The sequence below is a fragment of the Oncorhynchus tshawytscha genome, linkage group LG13 (genome assembly GCF_018296145.1).
Source record: "Oncorhynchus tshawytscha isolate Ot180627B linkage group LG13, Otsh_v2.0, whole genome shotgun sequence".
NCBI classification, from domain to species: domain Eukaryota; kingdom Metazoa; phylum Chordata; class Actinopteri; order Salmoniformes; family Salmonidae; genus Oncorhynchus; species Oncorhynchus tshawytscha.
In genome coordinates this window covers 45,913,103-45,929,089 of record NC_056441.1, presented here as the reverse complement: position 1 = coordinate 45,929,089, position 15,987 = coordinate 45,913,103, and the positions used below count along the sequence as shown (strand labels likewise).

Sequence of the window (15,987 nt, the reverse complement as noted above, 5' to 3'; positions counted from 1 at the left end):
AGCCATAGGTCTTAAACAGTTTCTCCGGGATTTTGTGATTTTTTTTGGTGATATTTGCAGTCAAAAATGCTTGATTTTGCTGCGGCAATACAGCTATTTTGCATAGCAATTTGCAAAGATTTTTGTCCAAATGATCACGAAAATGCACTGGCGTGGGACTAATTTACTACAATTCTGCACAATTTGCTTTGCTAAAGCTATGATCTTCTGTTCAAACATGAAAAGAAATTCAAAGTGGGCCCCAACTGGTATGCCCTTCTTGCCCTGTCTGAATTCACTGTTTCTTAAATGTTCGATTCTTACTGACTGTCTAGGTTTTTACTTTGGTGATTGTATTTCCATAATATTTTCTGCATTCTTTCTGTGTTGTTTCAGTCATTTAAGTTAACACTGAAACCATTTTTCCAATCCTCAAAATGTATTTCTAAATTGTTTGGTCTGTTTTACACAGTTTTACACGGACCCAGACTAGACCCCTATCAAAACTACCAAAACCCAGACCCTGTGTACTGAGTCCATGACCAGACCAACACTGTATTTATGTGGTCTCAAGACAAAGACCACGAGATCAAGACTACATCTCTGCTTATCACCCGATCCAGGGCTGGGTCTATTTGGTTTAGTTAGCCTCAGTTACCTGCACTTCTCGGGATGCTCGTCCCGCTTATTGTTGAAGTCCAGTGATATCTTAGCATCTAGGCCGATCCCAAAGTAGTTGTTCATCACACATTTCTCAGTGTAGCAGTCACTGAAACCAAACACAGCACAAGGTCACTCACAACTCTGGAGCAAGAGGTAGATGATGATGAGCTTAAAGGGATAGTTCACTTCAAAAGCATGGGGAAGGCTGGGACATGGAAAGAGGAAGGCAGAGTTCTTTCCCATGCTTTTTAATACACCACTTGCTAGTTCAATCCGTTTCCACTAGCATTGCTCCAAGCTCCAAGATGCTGGCAAGGAGATTCTGGACATTGTTTAATAACCAGCTAACAAACCTAAAAATGGTTTGGATGAAATGACAACACCAAAGATAAGTTGAAAATAAGCTCAAATCTAAAAAGTTAACTAACCCTTTATGGGAAGGAGGAGAGAGACTGAAACGTGGACACTCACAAGGTCTCTGGGTCACAGCTGAAGGAGTCAGCGTTGAGTCAGCGCACAAGCATTTCGCTACACTCGCATTAACATCTGCTAACCATGTGTATGTGACAAATAAAATTTGATTTGATTTGATTTGATTTGATTTGATTTGACCAGCAGTCTGCTGATGACTGAACTGCTGGAGAAGGAGCCAGAGATACCAGCCTTGAGACCTGAACAAACACACAACACATACTGAACACTGACTGACAATTGAGCACAGAGAGAGCTAAATTATATCACAGGAATATAAAGTGTAATAGTAAAAAAAAAGTTGGTTATTTTTCGGGTTTTTAAACAACTACAATTGTCCAATGTCAGTTCAATTATTTGAATTCCATTTCATTCGGGGTTTTTCTGTGAGCTCAATGCGCTGCAGTTTCTCTCGTGATTAATCAGATCATGCCAAATTGTGCGATATAATAGGGAGTTGTAGTTTCCAACAGGCCAATGTTCTACATAAAGTTTTCTGCGTTGAACTAACTACAATGACCATAATCCATTGTGTGGCTACTTTTCCGGTCTGTTTCTCTTTTACGCCTGCTACGTAAGGGACAGAAGAATGCGGATCATGAGGGAATATAATAGAGAGCAGTTTCTTTGCGCGGTATCTCTACCTGAAAATACATTATCTAAGTAATTGATAGTTGGTATTCAGCAGTCATAAAAGTATGGCTTATTTACTTTGAAGATCTACCAAAATATTGGTTTTGTCAGACAGCCTAGGCAGCAGCTCTCTAAAGGAGATGATGACTTGGAATTGAATCATCATCAAATAAAACAATTGTAATATACACAACAACTGAAATATTCTATTAAAGTAAAGTTATTATTAAGTGATAATCAGTCATGGGCAGTCACTACCATCCTGGGACTTTTATTAATTGTTTTATTCTGTGATTTTACAGCATTTAACCAACATTAAAGAAAATATTTAAATCATAACAGAACCGACCTCAAAAAGCACTACGGTGTAGACAAGTGTCTAAGGGGGTAGGGGTCGATTTGGGATTGGGGAACTGAGGGCCCTTGGTACAGAGCTGGTGAGAACTTGTGCCCTTACTTGGTGTGGCAAAGAAGGGGGTCGAGTGATAAGTGGCAGATATGTGAGAGCAGAACTAATAAACGGGCTCTGCCCAATCACTAAAATGGCCACCCCTGTCAGAACTACAGATCACAAAATGTCCGACCGCCAAAACTACAAGTCCCAGAAGCAAGGGGAACCCTCAGAAGGTGGAGCCGACCCACAGATAAAGGGTCAAGAAAAACCAGGAAGAGGGAGAGAGAGTGCTGGAAGGAGCTATGAACAATAGAGAAAGAGACTATAGAGATTGGCTGGATTTACTGTGTATGAGCTGGATTGTTTTGGATTTACCTGTTGGCGTTTGGACCTGGACCTACCGAGAACCCGATTCGTGTACCGAACCCTGCTATCCTTGACCTCGCCTACGGCCTGGGTGGACCAGGATGGAGAAACAAACACACATGTACTGTCCTGTTCGAAAGAACTCTCATTCTTGGGTGATTTGGTGAACGTTTACCACTTTGTGACAAACGCTCCTAACCTTGAAGAGGTTTGCCACACTTAGGTAGAGGATCTTGGTGTTGAGCATTGGCATGCTCTCTCGATTTCCTGTCTGGGCAGGAAGTGACGTAGAGCTGCCCAGTGACAGGCTTCCTTTGTTGATGAGCTTTTCACAAGGAGTCTTGGACACTACGGAATCAAATAGAGACACAGAAAGACATGAGACACTGGGATGATGATTAAAGGCCCACTCCTTAATTTAAAAACAACACACATTTAAAAGAGTTCATCTTCAAGAATACATGGGCACGCATCATGAATTAAAATTATCAATTTCGTCTGGGCCATTCGTTAGGGCATGCAACGAAAAACACTTTACAAAGGTAGTCCTTCCCTGGTTCGGTCTTGTTTTCTTACATTTGGTACCAAATGAACACGACCCAGGTTAGGAGACTCAGGGTTCACTGACTGACCTCTGCGGACTGGGTGGATCCTGGTGCTGTTACAGGCGGTCCCACTGTAGGACGACTGCAAAAAAAGCTTGACTTGCTCTTCCTCCTCCTCCTCTGCCCCCAGAGCAAACCCCTCCTGAGTCTGGGCATTCTGCTCGTCCACCGCTGATAGAAGAATAGAGAGGAAAACCGTTCAGCAACAAGAGTAGGTACAGTGCTTTCGGGATGTATTCAGACCCCTTGACTTTTCCACTTTTTGTTACGTTTCATCCTTATTCTAAAATGGATTAAAAAAATACAAATCCTCAGCAATCTACACACAATACCGAATAATGGCAAAGCAAAAGCAGGTTGTTATAACATAACTTTAAAAAAAACAGAAATACCATATTTACACAAGTTTTCAAAGGTCAAGGGGTCTGAATACTTTCCGAAGGCACTGTATTTTGAAAAGTACAGGAGAGATTAAACCACTCTTTCTTTTTTAAATGTAACTTGGCAAGTCAGTTAAGAGCCAATTCTTATTTGGACGAGTGTAGATAGCAACTATATTATCTCAGGGTTGGCATACGTCTATTCCATTTCGCTTCACTCAATTCAGGAAGTAAACTGAAATTCCTATTCCAATAACTATAATACCTGAGTCACTGCTACAAGGAGTCCTGCTCTCCTGTTGCAATGCTCATGGCTTTCATGTTTTTGGCTGTCCTCTGTTTTAATGTAACATGTGAAACCTCAAGTATGCCAAGTAGGTCAGTGTATCCTACTATGTTTTAATGCTTTTTTATTTTTTAACCACATCAGACAAAAAGTTCCCGTACAGGAAAAATAACCTTATTGTAATTCTAATTCCAATTTTCATAATTGCTTTTCATGGAGGACTGAATTGGAAATTCAGTTTACTTTCTGAATTGACCCCAACTATGAACTATAAAAGAAATAGCAGTAGGAAGGTAACATCTTACCTTTCTCAGTGTGCTCAATGATCTGCCTGATGGCTTTCTTCAGGCTGTTGGCGTGCGATGGCACCAGAACCCCCTCGCCCTCCTCCTGCTCCTCAGCGATGGTAGGAGGAGGGGCAGGCATCATAGTAGACACCTGCGCCTCCTCGTTGAGAGTCTTCAGCAGCGAGCCCAGCTTCTCCTTCAGAACTCCACACTGCAACCAATCGACCAATCAACACAGATCTGATTCACTGGATTAGTACAAACATGGCAGGAGGGAGTTTCCACCATATTTCCTATACCAATCATTTACATAAAATCACTGAATGGATGTGAACAACTGCACACTTTGGGAGGAAGATGAGATAACTGGGACAAAGCAATGGTTCCTTGCAGCTTACCTTCTTGGCCATAGCCTCCGACTCCTCGGAGCTCTCCTTGTTCTTCTCGTAGCCCTTCCCCACTCGAGCCACAAAGTCTTTCACTGTCTCACACAGTACCCTATGAACATGCACAACACACACACACACACACAGTCAGGGCAATGGAAACCTACACCTAACAATGCTCGGGATAGTGAAGCTGGACATAAGAAACAGTATGGACATAGCAGGTGGGCAGACTGATTGACGTTACAGACATACTTAGCCGAGGAGATGACCACTGAGTGCTGATCTGAAGTCAGGATCATGGACAGGTGGGCCGCCACAGAGTCCTCATAGGTCAGAATCTGTTGCACCTGTAGCACAGGTAACAATCAAAGTCGAAAACAGGCTATTCTTGAGGAAATGTGTCTTGAACTGCACAGCATCACCACATTCAGGGCATTCGGGAAATATTCAGACTCCTTCCCTTTTCCACATTTTGTTACGTTACAGCCTTATTCTAAAATGGATTTATTTAAAAAATGTTCTTCATCAATCCACACACAATACCCCATAATGACAAATCGAAAACAGGTTTCTAGAAACTTTTGCAAATGTATTTAAAAAACTAAACAGAAATACCTTATTTATATTAGCATTCAGAACCTTTCTTATGAGACTCAAAATTGAGCTCAGGTGCATCCTGTTTCCATTGATCATCCTTGAGATGTTTCTAACACTTGATTGGAGTCCACCTGTGGTAAATTCAATTGATTGGACATGATTTGGAAAGGCACACACCTGTCTATTTAAGGTCCAACAGTTGGCAGTTCATGTCATAGCAAAAACCAAGCCAGGAGGTTGAAGAAATTGTCCATAGAGCTCAGAGACAGGATTGTGTCGAGGCACAGATCTGGGGAAGGGTACTAAAACATTTCTGCAGCACTGAAGGTCCCCAAGAACACATTGGCCTCCATCATTCTTACATGGAAGAAGTTTGGAACCACCAAGACTCTACCTAGAGCTGGCCGCCCGGCCAAACTGAGCAACCAGGGGAGAAGGGCCTTGGTTAGGGAGGGGAACAGGAACCGAATGGTCACTCTGACAGAGCGCCAGAGTTTCTCTGTGGAGATGGGAGGACCTTCCAGAAGGACAACCATCTATACAGCACTCCACCAATCAGGTCTTTATGGTAGAGTGGCCAGACAGAAGCCACTCCTCAGTAAAATGAAAATTGCAATTGGCTCAGAACAGGGCAGCACGGCTGGCCCTTGGATGTACATAGAGAGCAAACATTAATAATATGCATGTCAATCTCTACTTCATCACTACTTGTATTTGTGAGAGGTATTGACATGGAGAAAGCACCAAGCTGTCTGTTTAAACGACTACCACACAGCTCAGACACCCATGCATACTAGAGGTCGACCGATTATGATTTTTCAACGCTGATTATTGGAGGACCAACAAAAGCCGATACCGATTAAATCGTCCGATTTTAAAAAATAAAAAAAATATTTGTAATAATGACAATTACAACCATACTGAATGAACACTTATTTTAACTTAATATAATACATCAATAAAATCAATTTAGCCTCAAATAAAATGAAACGTTCAATTTGGTTTAAATAATGTAAAAACAAAGTGTTGGAGAAGAAAGTAAAAGTGCAATATGTGCCATGTAAAAAAGCTAACGTTTAAGTTCCTTGCTCAGAACATGAGAACATATGAAAGCTGGTGGTTCCTTTTAACAAGAGTCTTCAATATTCCCAGGTAAGAAGTTTTAGGTTGTAGTTATTATAGGACAATTTCTCTCTATACAATTTGTATTTCATATACCTTTGACTATTGGATGTTCTTATAGGCACTTTAGTATTGCCAGTGTAACAGTATAGCTTCCGTCCCTCCTTCTCCTCGCTCCTCCCTGGGCTCGAACCAGGAACACAACGACAACAGCCACCCTCGAAGCAGTGTTACCCATGCAGAGGGGAGGGGAACAACCACTCCAAGTCTCAGAGCGAGTGACGTTTGAAACGCTATTAGTGCGCACCCCACTAACTAGCTAGCCATTTCACATCGGTTACACCAGCCTAATCTCGGGAGTTGATAGGCTTGAAGTCATAAACAGCACAATGCTTGAAGCACAGCAACGAGCTGCTGGCAAAATGCACAAAAGTGCTGTTTGAATGAATGCTTACGAGCCTGCTGGTGCCTACCATCGCTCAGTCAGACTGCTCTATCAAATCATAGACTTAATTATAACATAATGACACACAGAAATACGAGCCTTAGGTCATTAATATGGTCGAATCCGGAAACTCTCATCTCGAAAACAAGACTTTTATTCTTTCAGTGAAATACGGAACCGTTCCGTATTTTACCTAACGGGTGGCAACCATAAGTCTAAATATTCCTGTTACATTGCACAACCTTCAATGTTATGTCATAATTATGTACAATTCTGGCAAATTAGGCGGCACAAACTGTTGCATATACCCTGACTCTGCGTGCAATGAACGCAAGAGAAGTGACACAATTTCACCTGGTTAATATTGCCTGCTAACCTGGATTTCTTTTAGCAAAATATGCAGGTTTGAAAATATATACTTCTGTGTATTGATTTTAAAGAAAGGCATTGATGTTTATTGTTTCGGTACAGTCGTGCAACAATTGTGCTTTTTTCGCAAATGCGCTTTGTTAAATCATCCCCCGTTTGGCGAAGTTTGCTGTCTTTGTTAGGAAGAAATAGTCTTCACAGAGTCCGCAACGAGCCAGGTTAGCAGGCAATATAAACTAAATATGCAGGTTTAAAAATATATACTTGTGTATTGATTTTAAGAAAGGCATTGATGTTTATAGTTAGGTACACATTGGGGCAAGACAGTCCTTTTTCGCGAATACGCACCGCATCGATTGTATGCAACGCAGGACACGCTAGATAAACTAGTAATGTCATCAACCATGTGTAGTTAACTAGTGATTATGATTGATTGATTGTTTTTTACAAGATAAGTTTAATGCTAGCTAGCAACTTGCCTTGGCTTCTTACTGCATTTGCATAACAGGCAGTCTCCTCGTGGAGTGCAATGAGAGGCAGGTGGTTAGAGCATTGGACTAGTTAACTGTAAGATTGCAAGATTGAATCCCCGAGTTGACAAGACAGTTAACCCACCATTCCTAGGCTGTCATTGAAAATAAGAATATGTTCTTAACTGACTTGCCTAGTTAAATAAAGGATAAATAAAGGTGTAAAAAAAAAATTGACGTCCAAAAATACCGATTTCCGATTGTTATGAAAACTTGAAATCGGCCATTCCGATTAATCGGTTGACCTCTAATGCATACCTCACAAGACATGCCACAAGAGGTCTCCTCACAATCCCCAAGTCAAGAACAGACTATGGGAGGTGCACAGTACTACATAGTGCCATGACTACATGAAACTCTATTCCACATCAGGTAACTGATGCAAGCAGTAAAATTCTATTTAAAAAAACAGATAAAAATACACTTTATGGAACAGCGGGGACTGAAGAAACACAAACATAGGCACAGACACATATGATAACATATGCACTATACACACATGGATTTTGTGTTGTAGATATGTGGTAGTGGAGTACGGGCCTGGGGGCACCCACTTAGTGTGTTGTGAATTCTGTAATGAATCTATTGTAATGTTTTTAAAATTGTATAACTGCTTTAATTTTGCTGGACCCCAGGAAGAGTAGATTTATTTTAATTTTATTTTACCTTTATTTAACCAGGTAGGCAAGTTGAGAACAAGTTCTCATTTACAATTGCGACCTGGCCAAGATAAAGCAAAGCAGTTCGACAGATACAACGACACAGAGTTACACATGGAGTAAAACAAACATACAGTCAATAATACAGTATAAACAAGTCTATATACAATGTGAGCAAATGAGGTGAGAAGGGAGGTAAAGGCAAAAAAGGCCATGGTGGCAAAGTAAATACAATATAGCAAGTAAAACACTGGAATGGTAGTTTTGCAATGCAAGAATGTGCAAAGTAGAAATAAAAATAATGGGGTGCAAAGGAGCAAAATAAATAAATAAATTAAAATTAAATACAGTTGGGAAAGAGGTAGTTGTTTGGGCTAAATTATAGGTGGGCTATGTACAGGTGCAGTAATCTGTGAGCTGCTCTGACAGTTGGTGCTTAAAGCTAGTGAGGGAGATAAGTGTTTCCAGTTTCAGAGATTTTTGTAGTTCGTTCCAGTCATTGGCAGCAGAGAACAATGCTGCGAAGGCAGCAGCTAATGGGGATCCATAATAGATACAAATACAAAAAGGCACATGAAAGTCCGCTTGGAGTTTGCCAAAAGCCACCTAAAGAAGTCTCAGATTCCGAGAAACAAGATTCTCTGGTCTGATGAAACCAAGACTGAACTCTTTGGCCAGAATGCAAAGTGTCAAGTCTGGAGGAAACCTGGCACCATACCTACGGTGAAGCATGGTGGTAGCAGCATCATGTGGTGGGGATGTTTTTCAGCCGCAGGGACTGGGAGACTAGTCAAGATGGAGGGAAAGATGAACGGAGCAAAGTACAGAGGAGATACTTGATGAAAACCTGCTCCGGAGAGCTCAGGACCTCAGACTGAGGCGAAGGTTGACCATCCAACAGAACAACGACACTAAGCACACAGCCAAGACAATGCAGGAGTGGCTTCGGGACAAGTCTCTGAATGTCCTTGAGTGGCCCAGCCAGAGCCCGACTTAAACCTGATCAAACATCTCTGGAGAGACCTGAAAATAGCTGTGCAGCAACACTCCCCATCCAACCTGACAGAGCTTGAGAGGATCTGCGGAGAAGAATGAGAGAAACTCCCCAAATACAGGTGTGCCAAGCTTGTAGCGTCATACTCAAGAAAACTCAAGGCTGTAATCGCTGCAAAAAGGTGCTTCAACAAAGTACTGAGTATAGGTTCTGAATTATTATGTAAATATGATCGTTTTTTAAAAATTTTAATACATTTGTAAACATTTCTAAAAACCTGTTTTTGCTTTGGTCAATATGGTGTATTGTGTGTAGATTGATATGGAAGAAAAACAATTTAAACCATTTTATAATAAGGCTGTAACATAACAAAACGTGGAAAAGGTCAAGGGGTCTGAATACTTTCCCGAATGCACTGTATAGTGCAATAGAAATATTAGGGCTGACCCCATTTAGTAGACTGGTGGATTGTTTGGTAGATAGGCTGTTGGTAGACCTAGAAGTTTTTAGTCCAGCAGTTGCAAAAAAATGATATTTTATGCCACATCTTGATTGATGCCCATCTCAGTAGACTAATCCATTGTGGAGGCCCGTCTCAGTGGACTAATCTATTGTGGAGGCCTGTCTCAGTGGACTAATCCATTGTGGAGGCCTGTCTGAGTGGACTAATCCATTGCTGAGGCTGCGGGGATGGCACACCAGTGGTATATTTACAGTTAATTCCCATAATTTCAAATTACAATGTTTGTTTGGTTACCATAATTTCTATTAATGCATTCAATGTATTATTATTACAGTATTTTACTGTTCTCAGTGTCGGAGGGACACGTTGTTTACAGAGCGCACAACCTATGCTACACTTGTGAGAAACAAGTTTGGTTTATTTCCTTTCATTTAAGAGTTGTTAATTCATGCATTGTGTTTTTTGTTTCTGAATGATTATTTCCCCTTTGCAAATACTGTAAATAGCCTACAACTGTATCTGTCTGGAGCTCAGGGTGTAGGAAACTCTGAGGATATATATACAATGTTGCATGTTTGTTAGTACAAACTTTCTGGTTGGACCAAGCTGATCTTTTCAAGTTCCTTGCAGACAGGCCATGCATAGCCAATATGATATTTTTTTTTATCAGGATATTTTCTACCTGCAGGCTTTGTTTTTTAAAAATTGTTGGCTTTATGTAGGTAATTTTTTTAACATAGTTGGCAATGGCAATATAAGTTACTTTAAGATTTGAATAATTATCATTTAGATATCATTTTTTATTATTAACCACATGGCGATATTGCCACTCCTATTTGCCATATCTTCAATTTCAGCCTACTAGAAAGTGTGTACACTCAGTTCTGGAGGGAAGCAAAAGTCATTCCGCTTCCTAAGAATAGTAAAGCCCCCTTTACTGGCTCAAATAGCCGACCAATCAGCCTGTTACCAACCCATAGTAAACTTTGGGGGAAAATGGTGTTTGACCAGATACAATGCTTTTTAACTGTAAACATATTGCCAACAGGCTTTCAGCATGCTTACAGGGAAGGACATTCAACAAGCACAGCACTTACAAAAATGACTGACAATTGGCTGAGAGAAATTGATGATAAAAAGGTTGTGGGGGCTGTTTTGTTAGACTTCAGTGCGGCTTTTGAAATGATCGATCATAGTCTGCTACTGGAAAAACATATGTGTTGTTATGGCTTTATGCCCCCTGCTATATTGTGTAAAGCCAGTGTATCTATGTATGCGAATGACTCAACACTATACACTTCAGCTACTACAGCGACTAAAATGACTGCAACACTTAAAGAGCTGCAGTTAGTTTCAGAATTGTTGGCAAGGAATAGGTTAGTGGTAAACATTTCAGAAACTAAAAGCATTGTATTTGGGACAAACCATTCACTAAACCCTAAACCTTAACTAAATCTTGTAATGAATAATGTGGAACTTGAGCACGTTGAGGTGACTAAACTGCTTGGAGTAACCCTAGATTGTAAACGGTCATGGTCAAAACATATTGATACAACAGTAGCTAAGATGGGGATTAGTCTGTCAATCTCTCATGGCTCAAAGTGGAATAGAGATTTACTTTATCACTACTTGTTTTTGTGAGAAGCTGAATGTACCGAGCTGTCTGTTAAAACTACTAGCACACAGCTCAGACACCCATGCATACCTCACAAGACATGCCACCAGAGGTCTTCTTCACAATCCCCAAGTCCAGAACAGACTATGGGAGGCGCACAGTACTACATAGAGCCATGACTACATGGAACTCTATTCCACAACAGCTAACTGATGCAAGCAGTAGAATCAGATTTAAAAAAACATAAAAATACACTTTAACAGCGGGGACTGTGAAGAGACACACACAAGGGTACAGACATACGTATACGCACACAAACGCTAGCACACGTACATTGTAATAGTGTTGTATGGTGGTATTATACATTTTGTATTGTAGTTACAGTATGTAGTGGTGTAATAATGATATATCATGTACTTTTTAATCTTTTGTTTAATGTAAGTGCCTTAATATGTTTGGCCCCCAGAAAAAGTAGCTGCTGCCTTAGATCTCTAATAAATACAAATACAATGATTTGGAGTTACAAAGACTTAAAAAAAAAAAAAAATGAAACTGTTTCACGAAAATGTGCATATGAAAATCATAACTGGTACGCAGATTGGTAGAAACGGTGAGATAAATTGGCACTCTAAAAATGGAAAAGGTTGCCGACCCGGTGTAGCATATTACCGGCAACTGCGGCAGCATAATGGCATTGTAGAATAATAGTGATGGATAGTGAAATAACAACAATGGAATAATCTAGTAAGCAAAAAAAGTGTAAAACAAATCAAAATACATTTTAGATTGTTCAAAGTAGCCACCCTTTGCCTTGATGACAGCTTTGCCCACTCTTGGCATTCTCTCAACCAGAGAGCTGAAAAACGATGTAATTGACAAGTCGTCAGAGTCGTCGCTGCAATCCTCTGTCACCGTGGAGCTGGAATGTTGCCGCGGGAACTTGGTCTCGTACCCCATAATACTCCACCTGGGCAAAAAATTTAAACAATGTATAGTTTAGGGGCTGGACGTTTTTTCATCCTGACCTGACCAGGAGAAACTCCTGGACTAATGATAGCTGGTTTAAAGCTACAATGTGTAACTTTTTGGACGATCCGGCCAAATTCAGATAGAAATCTGAGTTATAGATCTGTCACTCTCATTGAAAGCAAGTCTAAGAAGAGATAGATCTGTTATATGTGCTCTATTTCTATGTTTCCCGTTCTTAAGTTTACTTTTTGTGTCTTTTACTTTTGTACACCAGCTTCAAACCGCTTAAAATACAATATTTTTGGTTATGGAAAAGATATTTCACAGCAGTTTAGATGGTACAATGATTCTCTACACAATGATGGATTGTTTTGTCACAAACTGAATTTAGGCCAACTGTTAGAATTTTAACATCCGGGAAATGGCGGAGTGATTTCTGCATATGGTTCCTTTAATGATGTCTAAAAAACGATGTATTTTCCTCCCCAATTTCGATCTTGCAACCTTCCAACGGGCTCGGGAGAGGTCGACGGTCAGTCATGTATCCTCCAAAACATGACCCACCAAACCACTGTCCTGAACACCCGACCGCTTAAACTTGGAAGCCAGTGGAACACCAGTGTCAGAACACCGAAGTTAGCCTGCAGGTGCCCGGCCCGCCACAAGGAGTCGCTAGAGTGCGATGAGCCAACCAATTGTGCACCGCCCTATGGGACTCGTGGTCATGGCCAGTTGTGACACAGCCTGGGATCGAACCTGGGTCTGTAGTGACTCCTCAAGCACTGCAATGCCTTCGCCACTCGTGAGGCCATTAATTGTAGATTTTTTAACAGTTAGTTTTTATATATTTTTTATTTTACCTTTATTTAACTAGGCAAGTCAGTTAAGAACAAATTCTTATTTTCACTGACGGCCTAGGAACAGTGGGTTAACTGCCTTGTTCAGGGGCAGAACGACAGATTTTTACCTTGTCAGCTCGGGGATTCGATCTTGCAACCTTTCGGTTACTAGTCAAACGCTCTAACCACTAGGCTACCTGCTCTTCCTCCCTCTTCATCCCTCTCTCACACATCAAGCATGTTGGTCAATATTTCCCTCACCCCCAGTTCTCCTCCCTCCCTAAGTCTCTCTTTCTTTTGAGCATCTTGGTGCTGTTGAGCATCTTGGTGCTGGCCCTCTACAGTGCCTCCCTCCCTCCCTCTCCTACCTGTCAAGCACCTTAGTGCTGGCCCTCTCAAGCTTCTCCAGTATTTGAGGCAGCTGTGCGTCATCGTCGCAGGCCGAGCCCCAGCCCAGGACTCGGGCAAGGTCATTTCCTGTCCCCAGGGGCAGAACACCCAGCTGGCACTGCAAAACAAATGTTATCTTGTTTCAACTGACCCCTGTTACATTTAGCCCCATTCTCCCCCATTTAATCCTAATTCAGAAAACATGAATACAGTTTACTTATATAAAATCTTTCATTAGTAACTCCTACCATTTTGTTATTTTTTCATAGAAATGCAAATGGATGGTTATAGTAAGTATTTGTTTGAGCCATTATCCATTGAATGGTGAAATGACCTACTCATTCATTGACAAATGATACTGTTTCGATGGTTTCAGCTTGTTCTGTCACATGTATTATATTCTCTAGGATGTTGCAAAAGTCATCTTCTAGTTAAACAACAAATGATACTGTTTTGAATAGTTATTTTATGACAGGTATTTTAAGTTGATGTGAGAACTGAGAACTGTGCTGTTTTGGCAAATGCACTTCAGTTTAGTGGGCTGTGGTAACTGTTTTGCAAGAGTGAACCCTGTTTTCGAGAAAAGTGTTCATGCAATCGAGAAAAACTAATTACATGTAACACACAGCCTGGTAACTTTACGACCAGCAGAGGGCAGTGTCTGTCTGTTTATCTGTCCATCTAACAACTAATAGAGGCAGGCAGTGTGACAAAACGGTTTCTTTGTTCCCTTTTCTTATTCTTATAAGTAAAGTGATGTTGCCCCTGATCTTAGGTCAGTTTAGCATTTCCCCCAATAATGGTTAAGGTTAGATCTGTACCTAGGGGACACTTGACCCCGGAGAGGAAGTGAGGAGCATAACTGACCGTCGGAGTCGATGCTGTTGAGGGCTGTGGGGGGGATGACCGACACCTTACACAGCCCCAAGGGACACTTAGTGGACAGCTGCTCCTTACACAGCGTGTGCACCTGGACATCAACATGCACGCACACTTTATTTTTAGGAACACTTACACAGAGCATTACGACAAGTATGTACAGTCAACAACCTGATAAGTTCAATGGCCTTGTGACTGTAGTGAAAGTGTCATAAATCAGTGTATGGAGAAAACAAAAATACATTAATACTGTATTGTGGCTGCTGAAAAGTATAGTAATGCAGTTGGCACTTATCCCTCACACAGATGCCTAAAGACGCACCACCCAAATACGCTTGCAAGCACATAGACTCACCATGGCCCTGCACCAGAGGCAGCGCCAATCCTGCAGTCGGAGCACACTGCCACACGTCTCTTCACACACTGTACACTTAGCACTGACGGCAGGTTGCCCTCCAGCCACTGGTGAGGCATAGAGATCTGCAGTGTAGGGAGAAGTCACTGTTATTATTTCAGTAATTATTTATTTATTGTCACCATTGACTTAATATGTTTCTATATGTTTGCTTTGCAAAAAACTGTGGTTACACTTTTCATGCCAATAAAGCCTTTAGAATTTAATTGAGAGACAGAGAGCGGGAGAAAGAGGTTGGGAGAGAAAGAGGGAGAGGGCAACCATCCTTTGCCCATGACAACAAATTGCACTAAAGGGAATATACACTCAACAAAAACATAAACGCAACATGCAAGAATTTCAAAGATTTTACTGAGTTAAAGTTCATATAAGGAAATCAGTCAATTGAAAAATTCATTAGGCCCTAATCTATGGATTTCACATGACTGGGAATGTAGATGTGCATCTGTTGGTCACAGACCTTAAAAAATGGTAGGTTTCTGAATCAGAAAACCAGTCAGTGCAACACATCTCCTTTTCATAGAGTTGACCAGGCTGTTGTTTGTGGCCTGTGGAATTTTGTCCCTCTCCTCTAAATAAATGGCTGTGTGAAATTGCTGGATATTGGCGGAACTGGAACACACTGTCATAAACGTCGATCCAGAGCATCCCCCACAAGCTCAATGGGCGACATATCGGATGAGTATGCAGGCAATGGAAGAACTGGGAAATGTTCAGCTTCCAGGAATTGTGTACAGATCCTAACGACATGGGGCCGTGCATTATCATGCTGAAGCATGAGGTGATGGACATACTGCCAAATTCTCTAAAGCGAACTTTGAGAGAAATACGCTTTTTGTGCACATGGACAATTTCTGGGATCTTTTATTTCAGCTCATGAAACATGGGACTAACACTTTACATGTTGCATTTATATTTTTATTCAGTGTAGGAATAGTGGGCAGTAGGCAAGGGCACTATAGGCTACAACTTGTAATCAACAATTTGTTGAATACATTGATTATAAGACTGAAGTGAGTCTAAATAGCCTATACGTACATGCATTTATTGATACACTGTCCATATAGGATATTCTTCATTTTTGTTTACATTGCATGTTTTTTCTTTTTAATATTGTATGACATATTTGATGTATGCTTTTGCATAGTGTACAATGATGTTTAATAAACTGGCTAAACTGCGCTCCTCTCTAGCAGGGGTACAGGGGACCTCTCTGAGCAGTATCCCCATTTTTGAGGAGCCCTCACA

At 41.0% G+C, this 15,987-nt stretch overlaps 1 pseudogene; it reads right to left on the bottom strand.

The window, feature by feature from the left end:
* LOC112266046 overlaps nucleotides 1-15,987 on the bottom strand; it is a 47,489-nt pseudogene that overhangs the window by 25,181 nt on the left and 6,321 nt on the right.